Below are 22050 nucleotides of genomic sequence, written 5' to 3'. Positions count from 1 at the left end.
GATCTACAACGATCACCGGTGAGGCGTAACTAGATGTTGAGTGACGGATGATTCCTCTGCGCAACCAGTCATTGATTTCCTTCTCGATGAATTGTCTGTTGGTTTCCGTTGCGCTGTATGGTTGCATTCGTACTGGCTTGTCGTCGTTTAGCTCAATTTCGTGTTGAACCGTGGTGCACTGACCCAAATCGTCGTCAGGTTTCGTGAAGACTGATGAGTTTCTTCTGAGCACGTCTTTCATAGCTTCAAACTGCTCAGTTGTAGCGTTGGAGGCATTTTTGAGGTGCGTCACGAGGTGTTCAGCCTCATTTGGTGTCGGAAGTTGTCGAGAGTCTTGCTTGAGTTTGATGCTGCCGGGTGACATGGATACTGTTCCGCATGACATATACATATGGGGCAGAGTCTCATCGTTTGTTGTGGGTACTCCTGGTGGTCTTTTGAGGTCTTCTATCAGATTTGTATGTACAACTGCCGGTGCCACTGACTCTTTTTTCGTGAAGTCTGCCTTTGGTATCCACTCAACACTGAAGCTGTTCTCATTGCAGCGTTCAACATAGTCGAAGGGGATTGCCTTTCTCCAATCGAGTCCGATGATTACAGAGTGCGGTATTTCCCGGCTCACACAAGCTTGGACAGTGGCTGTAGCGCATCCTATTGAAATGAGCGCTTGAGTGACTCCTAGGGGCTGGCTCGTGTTTCCAAATGGTCCTCGCAGCACAGTTTCGTTATCCGGGACGATGTGGAAGCTGTGGCAAGAGGCGAAGTCTTCGGATAGGAGAGTTGTAGCAGAGCCTGTGTCCCACATCACTTCTGTTGCAATGCCGTTGACTGTTGCTGGCAGGACAATGACATACTGTCTACTGCTTGGGTGTGCAGTCACAACCTTGTTAACATGCTTCTCTGAGGTGATATGTTTCGGGGGTTTGGTGCGATCGGTGCGTTGTTGCCATCGTCTTGTTGCCGCGGCCTTTTGTTCTGGCGTTCGTGTGTCTGGCTGGTCACACTGTCGGGCTCGGTGTCCAGTCTTGAGACATCTTGCGCATGTGTCTGACAGTGATGGCCAGTAGTTAACTACATGTAGTTAAACTACTAGTTAAACTACCTAATTGTAGTTAAAAAGTAGTTATCAACTACTTGCAGAAATGTAGTGGCAACTACTAGTTAAACTACTATTTTAAGTAGTTAACTACAGTAGTTAGGTTACTGAAGGCGCCAACTACTTCCGATTTTGCCGTAACGTTTACGGCACGATTGTGCTTCCGACTTTTACCTCGAGCTACTTGTTTGATGAGAACGGAGGTGCAGAGCAGTTGTGTCGTTCACTTTTAATGCTTTAAAACAGGTTGCTTGAAAAACAATGTTTAAAACTCTGTTCGAAATATCAGCAGCTTCTGTCCTGAGGCAACTCCCTTCCTAATGTTTAAAACAAGTTGTTGAACGTACACCATAGCTGATCTGTTCTGTTTCCCACCACTGTCCTACCGCACATGCTTTATCTGTTTCTTTTTTTGTTTTTGTTTTTTTGTAATGTCCGCAGTTTGATTCCAAAGCGTAAGGATTTGTGTAGTTTGTTGCAATCCTGTGAATGTGACCCTGTTGCACTTACTGAAAATTGGTTATCGCCAGATATAAGAGACAGTGAGCTGTTACCAGAGTGTCCTGGCTTTACCTTCTATCGCTGTGATCGCTAAATAGACGAGGAGGTGGTGTTTGACTCGTCGTTAAAAACTGTTTTAAATCATATGCTGTTCATTATACATTTCCTATCGAAGTAACGTGGGTATTGATTGACTGCGTCACGTGTAGATTAGTAGTTGGTGCGACTTCAACTACCCCTAAATTAATTGGAGATCCACCTCAGCCTCTGGCAGTGAAGAACGTTCTTTCATTTGGTGTCATGTGTTCATCAGGTGGTTCATGAACCCACCCGTGTAACTCCCACCTCGTCAAACATCCTAGACCTAATCCTCACTAACGACTCAGATATAGTAGGTTATGTATTTTCTCCATGCGCCTTGAGTGATCACAAGGTACTACACTTTACAATATCTGTCCCCAGCGTGCCCCGTCGTTCCTCATGCAAACGCATAAGATTATACGATAAGGGTAACTACGACCAAATAAATTCTGAATTATCCAATTACTTGGCTAACTTTCTCGCTAATTTTGAAGTACGGACAGTCGAGGAAAACTGGTATTTATACAAATCCAAGATTAATGCACTTATTGAAGCCTATATACCCTCCATTATCATCAAGACACATTGTCATGCCCCATGGTACAATCATGAAATCAAACTGCTCGAACGTAAAAAGAAACGTCTGTACAGGCTTGCTAAGCGCTGTAAGTCTGCATCATCACTGCTAAATTATCAAGAGTGCGCCCGGAAATAAAAATCATTGATGACTTCTTCAAAACGCATGTTCTATAGCGAGGGCCTCGTTAACCTCTTGAAGCACAACCCCAAAGCATTCTACAAAGCTATAAACCCAAAATCTCCATCGGCAAACATCCAAGTGAAAGATATTGATGGTAATTTTGTTAGAGATAACCAATGTTCTCTTATCTTCAATAACGCATTTGCAAGCGTGTTCACCAACGACGACACAACTCCCCCTGCCGCGCCTCCCACATCCATCTTCAATAGCATGTCACCGATAGCGATATCTCCTGCTGGCATTGAAAAGATTATCTCTTCCATCAAGGTTTCCTCCTCTGCTGGTTTCGATGGAATAAACAGCAAAATTCTTAAAAACACAAAGGCTTACTCGAGCAGATTTCTTGCTGCAATATTCCAACAATCACTTAATAGTTCATAGATTGGTAGAAATCCAGCGAACCGGTACAGATGTAGGAAGGGAGTTGCCTCAGGACAGAAGCCGCCGATATTCCGAACAGAGACTGTTCTTCTTCAGGGCACCGTCCTCATCATTGGCATGGTTTAAAGGGACAATTCGCATGAACCTTTAAACACGTCACACCTAACCCTTTATATACCATGCCAATGATGAGGACGGTGTCCAGAAAAAGAACAGTCTCTGTTCGAAATATCGGCGGCTTCTCTCCTGAGGCAACTCCCTTCCTACTTAATAGTTCTGCCAGAAGACTGGCGTCGGGGAATGATAATACCAGTGCATAAAAGTGGTGTCACTCATTCACCGTTGAACTATAGACCAATCTCCGTTACCAGCGTCCCCTGCAAAATCATGGAACACATTATATATTCGCAGGTAATCAACTTCCCAGAGTCAAATGCTTACTTTTCCCCTGCCAGCATGGCTTCCATAAACATTTCTCAAAACTAGCTGGTTTTATCCACGACCTCCACTCAAATATGGACAGTTCTACTCAAACAGATGCCGTGTTCCTGGACTTTGCTAAAGCCTTTGATTCTGTACCACAAGCTAGATTAATGGTTAAACTCTCACAACTAGGCCTTGATGCACATGTTCTCTCCTCGAGTCATATGTTCTTAACTGACCGCCTCCAGTCCACTTTCGTGAACAACCATTCCTCGTCCTTTTGTCACGTATCATCTGGTGTCCCCCAGGGTATGGCCTTTGGGGTATGTGAATAAATAAATAAATAATGCTTGTCTAGTGAAGCCTCATTTGCTGTGAAATAATTCTGCAATTTAGTTTATCGCGTAGGCACAAAGGGAATTTCGCCGCAAGCTTTATATTTGACGATCGTAGCAATGGCTTGAGCCAAAGTTTATCATTGCTTGTGATTCATATTTAGGTGTCCAAGAACACTACAAGGGATTGGTGTTGATGGACAACGTTATGTAGTTATAGATGTAGTTAAACTACATTGCAGTAGTTAAAGAAGTAGTTTTAACTACTCCCCTGAAAAGTAGTTGAACTACTAGTTAAACTACTCAATCGCAAAGTAGTTAGTAGTTATAGTTAAACTACTGTAGAAGTAGTTAGTGGCCATCACTGGTGTCTGATGGTATTTTCCCAAGTTTAAGTTGTCTCGGGAACTTGCGGTGCTTGTGGGCTTTTGTGGCTCGGTACCGTATTTGGCGTTTGTTGTTGGAATCGGGGTGCCCCGTTTTGCACGGCAGTGCTCTTGTTGTGACCTCGGTTGTACTGCCCTTGTCTCTCGATCTGGCTTGCATACTGCAGGAACTCACTTAAAGTTCCTTGGCGTAGATCGTAGTAAGCGGCAAGAATCGGTTTCTCTGCTACATTTGACACACCTTGTATTAGCCAGTCGACGATGTCTTCGTTGGACAGATCGTAGTGCCCTCTTCGGATAAGTTCCAAACGAGAGTACATGTAGTCCACTATTGATTCATTCTGCTGCTGTCTTCTATTGTTAACTTGTGCAATCCATTGACAGAATAGGAGAGGCCTGTCAAATTCGTTCTCCAGGGCTGCCACCCATTCGTCCCACTTTTTGTGAGCAATGCCGTCTGTCTTCTGCCACTCCATTGCGCGTCCTCGCAGTCGTGTAATTGCAGCACTCAATGTTGCGGCCTCACTCCATGATGATAAGTCGCGCATGGATTCCACCGCCGCAATCCACTCTTGTAGGTTGTTGTCCGTTCCGTCATACGTGGGTAATGTCGACGTCAAGTCGGGTCCTGTCGTCACGTGGACGGGCCCAGCCTGTCTTTCGAGAACGTGCGCTATCATTGACATTGTGGTGGCTAACATACTGGCAATGTCGGAGTCTGTGTACATTCCTTGTTGAGGTGATGGTGAAGCTGCGGCCTGGGACATAATCGTTTGGGGCTTGGTCTCGCCTTCATTGTCATTCGTGCCGTGTCGTGGGCTTTCAGGCTCCTCTTGCTTCGTGTCGCTTGATATGTCCATTTTCCTTTGTCTTTTTCTCGTGATGCCCGATGACTATAGGACGAGCACGTTTGTCTTGACGAACTGGCTCATACGTGCACCTCGTGGTGATGGCTCTCGGGGTGTCCTCTCATTTTGGTGGTTTTCGATGCTCTATTTGATGACGTGATTGCTTCGTGGTCGTTTTCCTCGTCGCCATGTTAGGTCGTCGTTAGTCGAACGTCATCTCGAAAACGATTTATTAACAGATTAAACTAGATTACAATAGATGAACGTTTCATGCATGCTGCCTCCCATCTTCCTGGCGATGATGATCATGACGATGTCTTCGTCGATGGCGCTTCTCCTCCTCGCCTCCCGACCCGCACCTAGCGCCGGCTAACACTTCTCAACCCTAGAACCAGAGACTTCATATTTCAAGGCTGTATGAGCCCTTGAACTTGGAGCCATCCAAGAAAACCCTTGAATTTTGGGAGTATTTCTTCACTCTTTCATTTAGCGAACAAGACCACAGGTTAAACTGTCTCCTCCATCTGCTTCCTAAGCTAGGCATTCTGTGTAAATGTGTTCACCCACAAGACCAAATATTGCTCCCCTGTCTTGCAACACTGGGTTCTCCGTGCATACCTGGTTTCTTGTCAGTGTTGTCTGGCAACCATTCGCACAAACATCGTCTGCGTCCACGTGTTCACCATGCGCTTTTTGTTTCGTGCTACTGCACCTTGTTGAGAGCTGTCACATTGCCGTAAAGTGTGCGTATGAAAGTTAAAGTGCATGTTAAAAGTAAGCTAAGAAAAACCAGCTTAAAAAAACTGCTAAGATGGATAGAAAGCGTTGTAACAGTTACTTGGCTTTTATATTTTGTGCTAATTATTTCTAGAATAATGTTATCTGCGTAGCTGTAGCAGTAGAGTGCACACAACACAGTTCTGCGCCAAGTGATGCTTCTCTAAAAAATGCCCGTAGGTCCTTGAAAACCATTGGGAAATTTCCCAAATGTCTGTATGAACCCTGTGTCCTGCCGATCTTATGACATATAGAGAATGGCTCCAATGATAATGTAGATTTCATTAATGTGACACATGTGGTTCAGCTGTAGTTGGATAATATGAAGGGAGTGGCAAGGTTTTCAAGTTTGTTGATTAGCACTGAAATGTCTGGGCCCCAGTCAGACGAACCACAATTTTATTTTGAGATGATGGATGGCGGGTTTTATCCCCAGGGACAGACAGACAGATCATGTATGCTCTAGTCTTGGCCAGAATAGTGCTTTGTGAAGTGGATGGGGGCCATGTAAAAATCTCTTTTAATGTGTTCATGTGTTCAGTTGACGTTGTTAATGATGTGCTGAATGTGCATTTTCCAGGTAAAGTCAGGTGTTAGTGATGCACCTAAGTAGCTTTATGTGGTAACAGTTTTAAGACATGTATTGTTCGTCGAGTATGAGTATAGAGTGATGGGTCTGTGAGATTTCCACAAATGTTTGCATGTGTTAAGGTCCACTTCCGTGCTCCATTGCTGACATGAAATACTAGCAGAGCTGTGCAAGTTACTCATGAAACATAATTTGGTTACAGGTACAGTTTGATGACTCTGAAAGTAACTAAGCTACTGGGAAACTTACTGTAAGTGAAATATAATTGAGTTACGTACTTCAACTCTACAAGTGATCAGACCACATGTAAAGCTTGTTCACAGACGGTTACACGTAATGCATTTATTGAGAAACTTTTCTGAAGCAGTTCAGCTAAGAAATAGCTTCATTGTTAATGACTTACCATGAGGTGTTTCACAGATTTGCTGTGCTCTGCATGGACATTCTCGAACCTTTTGTCTTCAGTAAACAGAGCTTACTGTTCACTTCGATGTTCCTTCCTGATCTTTGAGCTGGCTTAAAAAAAACTGTCTAATATGTCACTGCAGCAATATAGGACGTTCTTGATTCTTGTGATGATGCAGAGGCCTTTATGGCATTAGACCACACATTCGTAAAACCGTTCGTGAAAGTGTGTTTGCAAAACACCGGGACACATGTGATCATCTCCATGGCGTCTGAGACACAGTCTGACTATTGATGGCTTGGCTTAGAAATAAACAGTATCTCTGTTCTATGTTGCCAGCATGCCTAACAGAATGTTCCGTCTCACAATGTTCTGTCTCACAATGTTATATTTTGCACAGAATGAAGCTTTTGCATTCTAGGGAAGATAGTGTAACTGGAAAAGTAACTGTTCTTTGAGTACGTTCTTGAATACGTGTTGTGTCTAATCCATGAGACGGTGCGTAGCAGCAGAACATACTTTTATTCTGCTCATACCGAGAGCTCGACCCGGCAGCAGCATGAGTGAGGCACAGCCAACCAAAAGACACGCACACAGCAAAGCAGGCAGCTTATCTACCTTCTGCGCGGGGGCGTGGCCCATAACATACCGGTGCTAACCTTGACGACATATTGGCGACGAGCTGGACGTACGACCCACCATCTCCGGAAAGAATTCTCAGGGCAGTACAGTAACAACTTCGAGGGATATGGCAACACGCATTGCTCAAGTAGGTTTCCTAGAGTCTTTTGATGAGTCTACTAGTGACTGGACAGCGTATGAAGAAAGACTTCAGTCCTATTTGAATGTCAACCGCATTGAGGATGACCACAAGGTAGACGCCGTCGTTAGTATTATCGGGCCAAAAACATACGCACTTTTGAAGTCTCTCACAAGCCCGGACGTTCCTACAAAAAAGACTTTTAAAGAGATACTGCAGTTACTGCAGGAACACTACGCCCCGAAGCCTTCTATCATTGGTGAGCGAGCGAAATTCCACCGACGTACTCAGCTAGACGGCGAAAGCATTAAGGATTTTGCTGCAGCGTTACGGAAGCTTGCTGAAACTTGTAATTTCGGCGCACTTTTGGACGAGTCCCTGAGGGACAGGTTTGTTTGCGGGCTACAGCGTGTGGAAATTCAAAGGGTCTTATTTACGGAAGACAAGAACCTAACATTTCAGAAGGCAATTGATAAGGCGCAAGCATTAGAAAGCGCGGCCCGTAATGCCACAGCTACGCATGCCAAAGAAGATAGTACGGAAGGACTGCTTAAGATGAAAGAATTTAATCAACCGGGAAAACTGTGTTTAAGGTGCGCATCCACCAAACACGCATCGCAAGCGTGCCCGTTCTTATCGGCAGTCTGTTTCCATTGTAAGAAGAAAGGCCATATCTCACGAGCTTGTAGGTTGAGAACGAGTACCCACGGCAGAGGCACAGGGAAGCGCACAACAAGGTCGATGCAAACGTTATCGGTGCGACTGCAGGAAGTCAAGGTCGGCGGACGCACGCCGTTGTTTGTTGAAGTGCAAATTAATGGGATACCCCTACGAATGGAGTTGGATACCGGCGCAGCGGTGTCTGTTGTTTCATGCAAAGATTTTCAAGACCTGTTTCCTGCGCAGGCTCTCAGATCTACAGTTCTCAAGCTTAGGACATACACGGGACAGCTGATGATCCCGAAGGGCGTCGTGGATGCCCAAGTAAAGTACAACAAGCAAGTAGCAACAGTTCCTCTCTACGTGGTCAACCAGCATGGACCGCCTCTTCTGGGAAGAGAGTGGTTGCAGCACCTCCTACTAGATTGACCAGCGATTTGTGGCATCAAAGAACTCCGCAACTGTGGAACTCTCGAGTGCACGGACCGTCAGCTGGACCTCGGTACTCTCCTGGAGAAGTACAAGGCCATTTTTAACGACGAGCTCGGAACCATTAGAGGTGAGAAAGCACGCCTGTTCTTGAAAGAAGGTAGTCGCCCGCGGTTTGTGAAGGCTCGTAGTGTACCCGTTGCGTTGCTGCCAGCTGTTGAAAATGAGTTGACGAAGCTGGAAGAATTGGGAATCATCGCCGCGACAACCACTAGTGAGTTCGCTACCCCGTTAGTGCCAGTGGTGAAGAAAAATGGAACAATTAGACTGTGCGGTGATTACAAGACAACGATTAATCCGCAGCTCGACATTGACCGTTACCCCCTACCCAGGGTAGACGAATTGCTCGTAACGATGGCTGGAGGACAGAAGTTTTCAAAAATCGATCTCCGTAGGGCGTATCAGCAGGTGGAAGTGTGCGAGGATTCCAAGAAATATTTAACGCTCAGTACGCACAAGGGTCTCTATCAAATGAACCGTCTTCCGTTCGGCATAGCGTCGGCACCGGGAATTTTTCAGCGCATTATGGACAACATATTGAAGGACTTGCCGAAGGTGTCGTGTTTTCTTGATGACATTTTGGTCACGGGCGCCTCATCAGATGAACATCTGGCTAATCTTGAAGCAGTGTTAAAAAGACTGAACGAACACGGTGTACGCGTGAAGCGTGAGAAGTGTGAATTTTTCAAAGACAGTCTGCAATATCTGGGTCATGTGATAAGTGCAGAAGGAGTACACACATCGCCGCTGAAAGTCAAAGCAATTGTGGACGCCCCGGAACCGAAGGATAAGCATCAGCTACGATCCCTTCTAGGACTCGTAAACTACTACGTAAAGTTCGTTCCGAAACTGGCGACCATTGCTTTTCCATTAAACAGACTTTTGTGCGACGACGTTAGCTGGCGCTGGGATAAAGCATGTGAGAACGCCTTCACGAAGATTAAGGAGCTCATCACACAGGCACCGGTCCTAGTGCATTATGACCCGCGATTACCCTTGCAACTGGCGGCTGACGCGTCTGCTTATGGAGTGGGTGCGGTTCTTTCGCACACGTTAACGGACGGAACAGTGCGCCCTATAGCCTACGCATCACGAACTCTTACGCAGGCGGAACAAGGATATCCGCAACTTGAGCGCGAAGCGCTTGCGCTCATTTTCGCCGTGAAGAGATTTCACTATTATCTCTACGGGAGAGAGTTCACGCAAATAACAGACCACAAACCCTTGCAAACAATACAGTAGAATCTCGATGATACGAATCTCACGGGGTCGCGGAAAAAATTCGTATCATCCGAAATTCGTATCAAACGAACTAAACCAAAATAAAAACTGAGGCAAGAAGATAGATAGTGACTGTTCATTTTCCGTTACTGTCAATGAAAGAGGTCGGTTGTAACGCTTTTGCGTCTCCGTTTTTGGCCAATGCTGCCCAAATACGCGAGATGATTCAAAAGACGTAGCACGTTCTTTTCACCCACGAGTCGCGCGGCAGTGTTCTAAAGCGAGCTTCTCCTAAAGCACGCAGGCGTTAGGTGAAGCCGACTTGCGGAATGGTGACGCGTAATGTTGCCATAAGTTGTCCTGATATGTTCCCTCCACGTGTTCTGGTGTTCTGGTCGCTGTTTTCTGTCAGAGCGATGTCACACAGCTTCGCGGTTTATTGCGAGGGGGATAAAAAGGTCAAAACATAAGAGATAAGGTGATAAGGTTCCGGGCCGTTCAATCCCTTTGATCTTATCTCCACCACCACCACCAAAAGGAAAGTCATTGCATGATGTAAGGGAGTTCGTGGTGAGGATCGCCTTCCTTTTTCGAAAGACGCAGCAGCATGACTCGCGCGCTCTCGCGTCACGGGGGGGAACGACCTCTGTCGCATCCTCGGCTGATTCGTATCATCCGTAAAGGCAAGATAACGCGTTCGTATCATCCGAACTCTAATACATGGGAAGAATAGGCATTCCGGCCGGGACCGGAGAAGAATTCGTATCATCCCGAAATTCGTATCATCCGTGATCGTATCATCGAGATTCTACTGTACTTGGACCGAAGACTGGCATTCCAGCTATTGCAGCAGCGAGGTTACAACGATGGGCAGTTTTTCTTTCCGCATATACATACGTGTTACAGTACAAGCAAGGAAGAAGTAACGTAGAAGCGGATTTCTTGTCAAGATTGCCGTTAAACTGCGATGAGCCAGCAGAAGAAGCGGATGTTGAAATGTTTTACGCATTGCGTCTTGAAACGATGCCCATCAGAAGCAGAGATGTGGCTAGGGAAACGGACCGCGACCCGACGTTGTGTCGCGTCCGTGAGCTAATTCTCCTGGGATGGCCAGCCTGTGTTACAGACCCAGTTTTAAAGCCTTACTTTAACAGAAGAAATGAACTGACTGTGCACGAGGGCTGCATCATGTATGGGATGAGGGTGGTGATACCGCCGAAGTTGCAAGCGTCCATCTTCGACGAGCTACATGACGGCCATCAGGGGATAGTCAGAACCAAAGAGCTAGCCCGAAGTTACGCGTGGTGGCCTACCATAGACTCTGACATAGCGTTAAAAGTGTCCGCATGTCTTGAGTGTCAACAAGTGCAACACACTCCGCCGAGAGCCCCGCTTCACCCGTGGTCTTGGCCAACAGCCCCATGGCGAAGACTTCACGCGGACTTCGCAGGACCCTTTAGAGGGCGCATGTTTTTCGTTATTGTAGACGCCCATTCGAAGTGGCCTGAGGTTTTTGTTATGCAGAAAACAACTGCTGAGTGTACCATTGACAAGTTGCATAACCTGTTCTGCAGATTCGGCATTCCGGATTCGTTTGTTACTGATAATGGTCAACCCTTTGTTTCTCGGGAATTTAAAGACTTTTTGCAACAAATGGGAGTGAGATCGGTAACCACAGCCCCTTATCATCCGAGCAGTAACGGTTTGGCCGAAAGGTTTGTGCAATCGCTTAAGTCAGCGCTTCGAAAGTGTGAAAATACATCACGACTGAATATCGCCTTGGACCGTTTCCTTCTTCAGTATCGGAATACGCCGCACGCAACGACAGGAGAAACGCCAGCTAGACTGTTGTTCGGACGGAACTTACGTTCTCGTCTAGATCTTGTAAAACCTTGTGTTGAACGTTCAGTGCAACATAAACAATTTGTGCGGTCTCCACATCGGCGTACTCCGAAACGAACCCTAAACGTTGGTGACATTGTGATGGCGCGTAATTTTCGGGGAGGGCAAAGGTGGTTACGTGGTGTGATCCTTAATCAGACTGGACCAGTTTCTTACAGAGTGCAGGTTAGCACACCGTACGGAACTTTACTGTGGCGGCGACATTTGGACCAACTACGAAGAGTTCCTGTTGCAAGTGGACACGCTTGGTTCGACGGCCCCGCCACCGATGATTCAACGGAAGTCTCCTCGGAGGCAGTCGTCCAGGGTTCCCCTCGACGGCACAACGAAGCCCCAGTTGTTCTCGACTGTCAAGGAACGCCTTCGCAAGGAACTTCTCAGCAAAGTGCCTCAGATGGAAGCGAACTTCCTAGACGATACCCCCTACGAGAACGACGCCCACCAGATCGTTTCCAGCCTTAGCTTTGCATTAGAGAGGGAAAAGTGTTGTGTGATAACAGTCAAGGTTAGCACCGGTATGTTATGGGCCACGCCCCCGCGCAGAAGGTAGATAAGCTGCCTGCTTTGCTGTGTGCGTGTCTTTTGGTTGGCTGTGCCTCACTCATGCTGCTGCCGGGTCGAGCGCTCGGTATGAGCAGAATAAAAGTATGTTCTGCTGCGACACACCGTCTCATGGATTAGACACAACAATACGTCTTTGAGTATAAGTTACTTGAAAAAGTAATTAAGTTACAGTTACTTGGTACTTGGGTACAGTAATTAATTACTCAGAAAGTAATTAGATACAGTAGCGTAATTACTTGTAATTGGTTACTTCAGAGCTCTGAATGCTAGCACTAGGTTAGATTGAAGGTTAGTCATGTCAGTACTATCCACAACTTCGCAAGTCAGTCGTTGTCAGCAGGTAACTGTACTGAAAAAGAGACAGAGCTAGGGGGATCGTTGACATCAATAAGAAATTAAAGTGGATCTAAAACAGGGCCTGTGGTGCACCTGATTTGACATTAACACAGTCTCGACATCTTCCAGCTTCGATTGCCTGAAGGGCCCCACACTGATCAAATCAGTGTTTCTCAAACATAACATCTTCCCCAAGTAATGCTTTGGTGATAAGACAGCATAAACATGGGCCAGCAGGTGGAAGAGGTTCATGAAGAAGCTAGATTGAGCTGTTGTATGTGTCATCCTTCGTGAGAGTGTTGCCCAAGATCAGGCTTATATTTCTTCATTGATCGGCTGAACGGTGTTTCAGCATTTGTAAAATCATCACGGGGAAGACAAGGGGGAGCCTTTCAGATGAGAGCTTAGAAAATGTTCTACTACTTTTGATTACTGCTGAGATTGCTGCCCTTTGACCAAGCGGACATGACTGCTTGGGATCTGGCCAAAAAAATGTTGCCACAAAATGATCACCCTAATTCACCGTAACTTTCTGTGGGCGACACCAAATTGTATGTTGCTGTCTTCCTTTCTTTTTGCTGAAGCAGAAGGAGAGGCCCAGAAGCTTGTGGATGACCTGATGATTTTTCTAAAGAACATGTCCTGTAGCTCCTTCTCAATGACGCTTTGCTTCGCAGGTGAGGCTCTGCATATTTGTTGTCCAAATGGTTGAGTGGTGCCACTGTCGACGTGGTGCTCAATGCACTTGGCAACCCCCAAAGGCGACACCTTCAGATGGAGAAGTGAAGAATACTGTACCAGAATGTTGAGCAACTTCAACTGATGACCTTCATTCTGTAAGTTATAAATTGCCTCTTTTTTGTGACAACTGTCTTCTATGTCCAGTTAGAGAAGTGATGAAATATTCTCTATGTGCATGTTGAACAGTGAAGCCCGCGCACAACAATCCCTCGCGCAAAGACATACCCCGTAGAATGATCGTTTTTACTTTCACCGTCAAAATATTCATTGTCACTATGAAGAATGGAGCTGCACATAATGATAAAATTTGCCACTCTGAGTACTCCTGTAGTGATATCTGCTTCCCTCACGCTCACAGACCAACTTTGGCAGTGCCTTGTCTGGGGTTGCACCCTGCCACGAATTGTAGGGGACCACGGGAACGGGGCATCAGCAGGATGTACGATGTACCCTCACACTTTTTTGGTACGGAAGTCCCACTCTGGTGACCTGCTGATCACAACATTTCTGCTCCCGCTTCCTGCTTAGACGCATTATTGATACCTCTGTCAGTGGTGGCAGCAGTCAATGATGGAGATGTTAAGTTGGCGATCATCGAGGATCATAACCGTGGAACAAGGGTGGCAACCATTGTGTGAAAGTACAGCCTATCGCAGTCGGCAGTGCAGGTATGTAGCCCAAAACGACCCAAAAGTGCGCGTATGAAGAAGTTGAAGGTGCACGTGTAAGCACGCTTCATCCTGTCAACATTCTTAAGAATTTTATTATGGATGAAAGATGGAAGTCACAGAAAAGGTTAGCCAGCTGTAGGACTTGAACCCACATCTTCTGGGTCTCGAACCCACACCCACTTCCATCTTTCATCGTTAATTTCTAAGGCAATTTGAGGCTTTGTATGTGTTTGTCTTTTCTATGTTGTTCCAGCCTCAGAACATCAGTTCTCTCATGTTTATTATGGAGTGTGTGTGCCTGCTCATTCCATAGTGCAGCTGAACGTGTTTCGATAATTAATATAGTAATAGTCTAGATTTAATATTGATTAGATCTAGATTAATAATAATAGATAGATAATTAGTCTGCAGAGTCGGGATCTTGAGCAGATGCACCTTTTAAGACTCATCGCTGATTCCACCCACCGTCCCTGTCTTGGGCACCAAGAAGCCACTTCTTTATGACTGTACTGGCATCTCTTAGCGCCGCTTCTTATAGTGAGTGTTGAGGCAGCCTGCCAAAGTAGAAGAAACCATGTACACAGTATGACGCTAAGCAACTGGGTAACTGCACAGCAATTTGTATGTGCCTACTGATACAAACGTGCTATGGCGTCACTCCATTTGACCAGCTCAACTTAGTAGGGCACTGCATATTAGGCTATTACACACATGTCATTGTTTGCAATTCTTATGAGCATCAGTGTATACCAGAATGCAAAAATAACTCTCACCGCTTGGCATGCTCGTGCATAGGAGAGTATGGCGCCTCTGAGCCTCCCGCACGAGCAGTGGTTGCACATAGTTGCCTAAAGTGTTTTCGAAACCGAAAGTAAAAAAAAGACGTTATTATGCATTGCGAGTCGTGCGAACGTACTAAACAGCAGCAAAAATGGAAATAACCTCAGACAACCTTCATTCCAATCGACTGAATACAAAAAAAAGAAAATACACTCTAAAATATACACTGACACAGTAGATCTTAAACCTTATTTGATTTTTTTCAAGTCATATGTTGCAAAGTATTTGGACACTCATTAATAAAGAGCCTACAGAGCGGTTTAAATCTTGTGATATATTTTGCTATTACTGAAAAAAGAGCAGCTCTGCGTTCTTTACGGTGGTCATGGCGACCATCATGTCACATCCCAAACCGAACAAAACCTCCCGGGGTGTTCCTGTGGATATCCTTTCACGGAAATTCGGATCTCCCTGGGAGACAGAAATTTTTCCGACGGACGTCCCCCACATCTCCGAGTGGCCACGGTTCGGACTTCCCACATATATCCGTCGTTTGTCCTCATAGGATGTTACATGGAGATATGTGGACATTGCACGGACTTACTTATTTACGTGCACACGTTGTGTGGATATACAAACACCTGTAGAGGAGAAAGACATTGATCGAGTTGATTGATGAGTTTTCGTAGAAATCAGTATTTTTCTGCCTGCCATTTTGTTTAATCCCCGCCTCCGCAGATTTGAATTTCAATTGCTCCTCTTTCTTTCTCATACATGCCATGACGAAGAACGAACGCAGCGTTTTAATAAGAAAGCTATATATATGAAAGCTCCGAGAAGACCACCCATTCCCAGAAGCTCACTTCGAAAGGCAGTGCCATTTCCTTCCAAAGAGAAAACAGATACCATATACTGCTTGTCTCGCGAGCATCCCCATATTCCAGATACCTTCTCGCCTGTGAATCAAAATGATGGGTGAGTTGTCTAAGGTTAATTCGATTACGCACGCATACAACAACGAATTGAGAAATTGATCGGTGTATTAACTCGCTATCAAGGCAACATCTGTGTTTCTTACTGGTTTTGGTTAGAGACATTCAGCGGGTACATCGAAAGTCAAACTTCGCATTGCTACATCGCTCCCAGTTTCTCTCTCTCCCGCAATAAATGATCCATGTAGCATCCCGACAGGGATCTATCTCGGACAATTCTGGAAACAGCCGCGACCGGACATCCTATGGATACAGATCCTGGGACGTCCATGTATGAGGCTCCCAGTGATACCCGACGGATATAGATTTCCGGATATGGACCTTGGGATCTGTTTCGGACGTCCACAGGAGAAAGTGTTCTGTCTGGGATGACACATCGAAAACGTGTCAGGGATTGTTGTGGGGCCAGCGTCCGTTGGCCAACATACTCTGTTAGTGACATAGGCCCATTCTTGTTTCAGGCATTCTTTGCCGATGCAGTCGTTTGCCGACAGACTGCCGATGGTTGGCAAATTCCCATTGGGGCACATTGTCTATGACTAGTGCTTCACGGACGAAGTTTCTGTTTCGATACACTACTTCCAGTGTGTCCAGTCTCCACAGCATTGTCGCTGTCTGTCAGTGAACTTGTGCCTGGAGAAATCTCTCCATTTTTCGTGACTTTCGTGCTTACAAGGTTAACAGAAGTGCTACTATCAACAACTGCTTCAACTTCGTTACCATTCACCAGAAGGAATATGTCAAGCAAACCACTAGTATTAGTCAGAAATACAGTCACCACTTTTGTCATAGGGTGGTACTGCATAGCCTTCTTTATTCGTTTTTTTTTTATTCCTTTAGTTCGTAAATATCTTGTTTCAAATATTTCAGCCATGTCTACAGTCACCAACTGGGAAGTGTGAGATGGGTTATAAGTAGGGCCTGACTTTTTAGGGTTAAACCCGTATCCGCCCGATATTTACCCCCCAAACGAAATCTGTAAAATTCGGGTTTAACCCGAATCTACCCGAAAACATCCGTGTCGCGTGGCACACTCGTAAGCGTGCATTAAAATAAAGTTTGATAACATTGCTAAACATTAGTTCAAACATGTTAAATTTTTATTAAACAAAAAAAAAATCACCCGAATACACCCGAATTTCTGACGACAGAATATGCCGTAACGGGATTTAACCCGAATACACCCGAATTTTCAAATGAAAAATATCACCCGATATTTACCCCCGAATTTGGCCAAAAATAAAACCCGAAAAAGTCAGGCCCTAGTTATAAGCTGCTTTATTAGTTGACGGCTTACAATCATTCTTCTTTGATGAACTGGACTCGGCACCTGGTACACTGACACAAGGTCCCTTCTAGCATTGCTGGCATTGTTCTATCGCCTTCGGTGCTTTCACTTGTACCTGTTCTTGAGTATCTCTCGGAAGACCACGGACAATTAACACAGTGGTAGAAGCCTGTGACAGCTTGAGGTCATCCAGTTGTAGAAGCCTCTGTTTCTGATAAAAGTATTCAAGTAGGCTTCCTGAACAGAATCTATAAAAGATTGCTCGGTCCCTCCTGTCAACAAAATTCTTTCCAAGAGACTCCAGAAAACTTATCTTTCAGTCATCGCAGGAATAGTCTAAATGTTCCAGAACTCAGAATCCATACCACTTTTTAGCCACGCCCGTCAGGAAGAGATGAACGGTCTTTATACGATCCTCACCAGTTTTCCAGAAGTTTTTTTGCACAGGCATACTCGCAGAATTCCATCTATGTATCTGGGCAAGCTGTTTTCCCATTATACAGTTCAAGTTTGGTCAGTTTGAACCTAGGTTTTGTCTTCCAGCCTTGATGTCAACAGGTACGTTGTAAGGAGTTCCTGAGTCCGAGCAAGCGGTTGTATAACTGGTTGTGGTTGTCGCAGCGTTGGTTGGCAAAAACAACATCCTAGGTTTCAACAGGTGTTCTTAAAATCTGCTGCAGTCATGTTTACCCTGATGGCCTCCTTTTCCAGCAGTGCACTGGAATCCAAATCAGTCTTGTCCATGAAGTACCTTAGCAGTTCCGCTGTACCGGCCTGCTGGGGAGCATCTTGTTGGTCCCCTTCTTGAGTCGAATATTCTGTGACCTTGACTTTGTCAGAGTTCCGCCCACATTGCATATAGTTTGAATTCTGTTGACTATGCCAAATTGTAACGTTCCCTGGTCTAAAAATTGACAGCCCATTGGAATGCCGGTTTATTCTTCTTTGTCTCCCACGAGACTCCCCTTACTTCTACCTCCTCTCTTGCATCGTACATATAACTCTCGTAACTCTCTTATAATGATCGAATTGGACTGTACTCATATTAAGAGGTAGGCGAAGGAGTTGGGAAATTGCATTACGTGAATTCCATTTCCATTAATGTTTCAGGTAAAGGTAACGAAAATATTTTTGTTTCTGTTTCTATATTTGTTTCCTGCGGAATTTGTGTATTTAATGTTTCTTGTTTCTGTTAACCGGTTCTGATTTTAACTGTGCAGAAATTTTTAAGCTGGAATTTGCTTATGTAATGTAGAGTACATAGTGTATGTGCACGTAGTTTTCCACAGTGTCATTTCTGGCCTGTTTCAAATGCCTGGTATGACACATTCATGCACATTGTTTTCATGCTGTTCTGCAGCGATTTCAAACACGATCATGATGCAAGTTCCCGAGTTGGCACACAGTATACTATAGCCATGGACCTCTTTTTTTCTTCTTTCACTCTTACTCTTCTTCTTCTTTTTTTTTTTAAGATTGGGAACTAGTAATTATGCCCACAGTTTTGCTTTGTAACATCGTAAGGTAGTGTATGCTAGTCTTATGTGCATAGTTCGTATCCGTGTCTGTAGTTTGCTGTGAATTACTCCAGCTACCACAACATGAATTGACAATGTTTACTGCATTTTCAAACATGATAATCCATTTGTTGCAGTGCACTTTCCCTTGTACTGTGGTGCACCAGAGCCCGTGAAGGCTTGGGTACTGATGCCAGCACACACTCCGCAGTTGCTCTGTCCTGTACAGTGCAATCATCTGGATATATGCACTGTTGATTGACGAACCGGCACTGGACGCAAGGTAAGTCGCAGTCCTCATCTTCTCCTGACATCAACAATCGACAGAAATACCAAGAAACTGCTGGTACTCATGCCTGTGAATGCCAGCAGTGGGACTCAATCCCAAACCCGCTTGATGACATGTCCGAAATGCTACTAGCTGCACTATGCAAGCAACGTTTTTGTCAACGAAACAAGTCTGACTGGGCTACACAAAATGTTGCTGGACAATGTCTCCCACTGTTAAAACAATGAGGTCGAAGAAAAATGAACGGACACAACAAAATTACAAATGCAGCTGCAGCTTCATTGAAACGTGTATAAGAGGACGAATGGAAGGGCAGGAATGCTTTCACTTGCACGGCCTAAGTGGCATTTTTTTAGTCGTCCAGCTCTTTCCTAAGAATGGTAACTAAAGCCTCTAATTGGATGCAATCGTTACAATCCAGATGATGTTCACAATTTCAGAATGGGAACCAGACTTTTCACATAACTGACATTTTCTCCAAGGCCATCATTTATGCAACACGAAGTTTGTTCCACATATCCAAACTCGCACGCCATTAAGATGCCATGCGATACATTTCTCTAATAAGTAAGGAATGACACTTTGTGCTTTTTACAATTGGGCTGCTCTCCCTTGATGGGTGTCAAAGGGTCTGGTCTGAACTCACTTGAGAAAACTAACTGTTCATTGTGGGTTTGCAAATATCAAAGTTTGAACTGCGAATAGTTTTTTAATAGCTGGAACTCACTGCAAGTCAATTATGAATGCTGAGGCTAGAAAAATAACAAATTTCGAATACTCTTTGTGTAGTGCTGAACAATACGTGAACATTTCTTACACACTGCTGGAACATGTGTTTAGCAGTACTCTCAGTATTTGTATGTTATACAGCCTAAGAACATGCATGCAGTTTGAAATGGCAGGTGTACCCACTGGTATGTGAGTATGTACATATTAGCAGATGTTGCATTCATGGTTTGTCATGGAGGAACATGAGTTGTCCAATAATGCTGTGAGGTCCCCATCAACAATGACCTATCCCATCTATATGTCGGAAGTGAAAGTCATTGCCTCAGTTCTTTTTTGTAGAGCAACTTCCAGTTCTGCTTGAACTGTACTCCTTGTGTCACAGAACAATTTGGGGGCATGTAGAATATGGCCTTCGAAGGAGAGTAATTGGGCACTATTTGAACTGAGACCTCAGAACCAGTGATCCTCCACTATACTCCACTTCCTTCCAAGCATGTAGTAGTCGCCTCTTTCAAGCTAAATTATCAATTCTCTGCTGTTTGACCTTTGTGGCTCGTGCTGCTTTTGGAACTCCACACAAAGCAAGACATGCTGTTCGAGATTATTCACAAGAACGGTAGGAGTTGCTGTAGAAGACTAGACACACTGCCACCACTGATTGCACCTTGCCGAAATGATCTAATCTTGCTGTGTACAGTCCTAGAAGTGGAGTGTTATCGCTCAGGATTTGCGATGTCTGTTACTCTTCTGTTGCGTCACACAGAATAAATCCGTCAGCAGGGCGACACACTACAAGGCACACTACTTCTGGAGCACGAAATCACGATCACAAGTTCCGGTCATAACAGTTACGTATGGTTGTGCCACACAACCTCAGGTTTATTCCGCAATGACTGCCATCTTTAACCAAGTCACGTGCACTGCCTTTACAAATGATGTTGAAAGAAAATTGATGAAAAATTGGCGTTAGTACCTTCTCCGTCCATAAGCTGCTGTGCATTCATGTCAGCATAACATATTGTGAACATCTTTTTCATGTCGGACTTAAACATAATCAGAAGAACCCCAGCCTCTGGTTTCTAAGTTATGGACTAAAGGGGGTACGGGGGGTCAACTAGCGAAAAATAGGAAAAAAAACAGATTTTGTGGAAATAACATTTTTAGTGACAAAATCTGTCTTCTATATGATCCCAAAGTATTTTTGCTCAAATGTGCCTCGAAGTGCCCCGAAACTTTTTTTTTTTTTATTTTTTCTGAAGCATGGTACAGTGAAACCTCGTTAATGCGTACCTGGCGGGGACGCGAAAAAAACTACGTACTAAGCGGTAGTACGGCTTAACCAAAAACTCAAAAAACAAGTCCACGTACCTGTCTAATGGAAGAAAAATGGAACACGTTCGACAAAATTATGATAGGTAGCGCCGTTTATTCACTTTGCAACGAGATAGTCCGTTATTTTCGCTTCGTACCGAGGCGGCCTTGCAGCAATGATCGCGGCGTCATTTCCACCAACATTACTGGCGAGCTGTTCAAAAAGTCCCCGTTTTCTGGCAAACTGTTCGATGGTATGGGTGATGTCCAGTTTCTCCTTGGTGTTCAAGAAACGGTGGCCTGGCCGCATGGCGCTGTCCCACACGCCAACACAAGTGACAAAGAAGCACGTGCAAAGAAGTGAGAAAGGAAACTATAGGAGGGGGAGGAGGTTCAGAGATGGCTTGCCCTCTCCACTCTGCGGGAGAATGACCTCTCCTCCTCACAGGAGTGAGGTATTGGCGTCGCCGTGTCTCTGGAGGAGCCACGTGCTTCCAAATCTTTGTTTATGGTAGGGGAGGAGCTAGTTTTTTTGTTCTGCACGGTCTGTTTCAGGACGAAAAGTACGCATTAACCGATATTGAGGCTGCGAGCAGCTACGGCTTAAAGGGGTAGCAAATACATTGGTTTCAATGGGAGTCGCAACGGGGATTCAGCGCAACTACTGCTTAAGCGGAATTACGGCTTAAGCGGGTACGTATTAACGAGGTTTCACTGTAGCAGGCAATATCGCGAAAATGATGAAAAATCGTCACTTTTCAAACAGCCGTGTCTTGGGAACAACATCACCGAATGACGCCATCTTTGCTCCAATCAACAGTACCGTATTTTCTCGAATCTAAGACGCCCTCGAATCTAAGACGACCCACCACTTCAGGACATGCAAATTTGGAAAAAAATAAAAAGCAGTACAAGAGGGATAAAAATACGCAACACGTGACCAGCAAGTTGACAGTACAATGATAACTGTTTATTCATCATCGTCAGACTCACGGCAGCTGTTTTCCTTGTCACTGTCGCCCCAGAGGAATTCATCCTCTGATCCATCCAGTGCGTTGGATATTGCGCACTTCTTGAACGCACGCACAACGATGTCGTCCGGCACATCCCTCCAAGCGTCCATCACCCACTGGGCCAAAAGGCTAAGGGGTGCACGTTTCAGCCGTCCGGTAGGCGTGAGTTCATGATCCCCCTCGGCCATCCATTCCATGTACGCC

At 45.1% G+C, this 22050-nt stretch overlaps 1 long non-coding RNA gene across 1 annotated transcript in view; it reads left to right on the top strand.

Moving 5' to 3' along the window:
- Positions 1 to 6376: 6376 nt before the first annotated feature.
- LOC135371481 (uncharacterized) overlaps positions 6377 to 22050 on the top strand; it is a 101376-nt gene continuing 85702 nt past the window's right edge. Inside the window, exons 1-3 of the long non-coding RNA XR_010415625.1 lie at positions 6377 to 6427; positions 13193 to 13351; positions 18642 to 18787. This is a non-coding gene — a long non-coding RNA (uncharacterized LOC135371481). The remainder of the gene's footprint in view (positions 6428 to 13192; positions 13352 to 18641; positions 18788 to 22050) is intronic.

This window comes from Ornithodoros turicata, unplaced genomic scaffold (genome assembly GCF_037126465.1).
Source record: "Ornithodoros turicata isolate Travis unplaced genomic scaffold, ASM3712646v1 Chromosome11, whole genome shotgun sequence".
Classification (NCBI taxonomy): domain Eukaryota; kingdom Metazoa; phylum Arthropoda; class Arachnida; order Ixodida; family Argasidae; genus Ornithodoros; species Ornithodoros turicata.
The sequence above is the reverse complement of the archived record's forward strand: the minus strand, read 5'-3'. Positions and strand labels throughout refer to the sequence as shown.